Consider the following 2,500-nt stretch of genomic DNA (forward strand, 5'->3'; position numbering starts at 1 on the left):
CCCTGCCCTACTGGTTCTAGCTGTATACCCTATCCTGCCCTGCTCGCCCCAAGCTGCATCCTACCCTGCTCTACTAGCCCTAGCTGTACCCTACCCTGCCCTACTGGTTCTAGCTGTATACCCTATCCTGCCTTTCTAGCCCTAGCTGTACCCTACCCTGCCCTGCTCGCCCCCAGCTGCATCCTACCCTGCTCTACTAGCCCTAGCAGTACCCTACCCTGCTCTACTAGCCCTAGCAGTACCCTGCCCTGCTCTACTGGCCCCAGCTGTATACCCTACCCTGCCATTCCAGTCATAGCTGTTCCCTACCCTGCTCTACTGGCCCCAGCTATATACCCTACCCTGCCATTCCGGTCCTAGCTGCACCCTACTCTGCTCTACTAGCCCTAGCTGTACCCTACCCTGCCCTACTGGTTCTAGCTGTATACCCTATCCTGCCTTTCTAGCCCTAGCTGTACCCTACCCTATCCTGCTCTACTGGCCCCAGCTGTACCCTAACCTGCTCTACTGGCCTCAGCTGTACCCTATCCTGCCTTATTGGCCCTAGCTGTACCCTATCCAGCCTTTCTAGCCCTAGCTGTACCCTACCCTGCCCTGCTTGCCCCCAGCTGCATCCTACCCTGCTCTACTAGGTCTAGCTGTACCCTACTAGCCCTGCCTTACTGAGCTGTATACCCTATTCTGCCCTTCTAGCCCTAGCTGTACCCTACCCTGCCCTGCTCGCCCCCAGCTGCATCCTACCCTGCTCTACTAGCCCTAGCAGTACCCTGCCCTGCTCTACTGGCCTCAGCTGTACCCTATCCTGCCTTATTGGCCCTAGCTGTACCCTATCCAGCCTTTCTAGCCCTAGCTGTACCCTACCCTGCCCTGCTTGCCCCCAGCTGCATCCTACCCTGCTCTACTAGCCCTAGCTGTACCCTACTAGCCCTGCCTTACTGAGCTGTATACCCTATTCTGCCCTTCTAGCCCTACAAATATGTTACATTTTAACACGTTACATTTAAGCATGTTCCATTTTAAAATGTTACATTTTAACACGTTACATTTTGACATGTTACATTTTAACATGTTTTACGATCAAGTCATTCCCTTGCAACTGACCTGGTAGTAGTAGTCGTCGTCGTCGTCGTCGTCGTCGTCGTCGTCGTCGTCGTCGTCGTCGTCGTCGTCGTCGTCGTCGTCGTCGTCGTCGTCGTCGTCGTCGTCGTCGTCGTCGTCGTCGTCGTCGTCGTCGTCGTCGTCGTCGTCGTCGTCGTCGTCGTCGTCGTCGTCGTCGTCGTCGTCGTCGTCGTCGTCGTCGTCGTCGTCGTCGTCGTCGTCGTCGTCGTCGTCGTCGTCGTCGTCGTCGTCGTCGTCGTCGTCGTCGTCGTCGTCGTCGTCGTCGTCGTCGTCGTCGTCGTCGTCGTCGTCGTCGTCGTCGTCGTCGTCGTCGTCGTCGTCGTCGTCGTCGTCGTCGTCGTCGTCGTCGTCGTCGTCGTCTACATTTTTACATTTTACATATTTACATGTTACATTTTAACATTTTTTATGATCAAGTCTTTCCCTTGCAACTGACCTGGTAGCCTCGTCTAGTATGAGGATGGATGGGATTTTCAGTAGAGCGCGGGCGATAGCTATCCTCTGTTTCTGGCCCCCAGACACGGTAACTCCTCTCTCCCCCAGAATGGTACTGTAGCCATCAGGGAACTGTCGGAAAAAACTCTCAGCATTGGCCAGCCCAGCAGCTTCGTACACCTGTGACAAAGATTAATTAAATTAGTAATACCAAACTAGTGACGGGTAATACAAACAAAGTAACATAGAATCAAACCAGCTAACTTCTGATTACAGCAGTACTATAATCACTCAACCACCAAGCTGACATAAAAACTTTTACTCATACCAGTACTCATAACGTTTTTAATATGTTACATTTTAACAAGTTACCTTTAAGCATGTTACCCTACCCTGCCATTCCAGTCCTAGCTGTTCTCTACCCTGCTCTACTGGCCCCAGCTATATACCCTACCCTGCCATTCCGGTCCTAGCTGTACCCTACCCTGCTCTACTAACCCTAGCTGTACCCTACCCTGCCCTACTGGTTCTAGCTGTATACCCTATCCTGCCCTGCTCGCCCCAAGCTGCATCCTACCCTGCTCTACTAGCCCTAGCTGTACCCTACCCTGCCCTACTGGTTCTAGCTGTATACCCTATCCTGCCTTTCTAGCCCTAGCTGTACCCTACCCTGCCCTGCTCGCCCCCAGCTGCATCCTACCCTGCTCTACTAGCCCTAGCAGTACCCTACCCTGCTCTACTAGCCCTAGCAGTACCCTGCCCTGCTCTACTGGCCCCAGCTGTATACCCTACCCTGCCATTCCAGTCATAGCTGTTCCCTACCCTGCTCTACTGGCCCCAGCTATATACCCTACCCTGCCATTCCGGTCCTAGCTGCACCCTACTCTGCTCTACTAGCCCTAGCTGTACCCTACCCTGCCCTACTGGTTCTAGCTGTATACCCTAT

This window comes from Macrosteles quadrilineatus, unplaced genomic scaffold, assembly GCF_028750875.1.
Source record: "Macrosteles quadrilineatus isolate MER2022 unplaced genomic scaffold, UCM_ALF_1.0 Scaffold_1__1_contigs__length_201487025, whole genome shotgun sequence".
NCBI lineage: Eukaryota > Metazoa > Arthropoda > Insecta > Hemiptera > Cicadellidae > Macrosteles > Macrosteles quadrilineatus.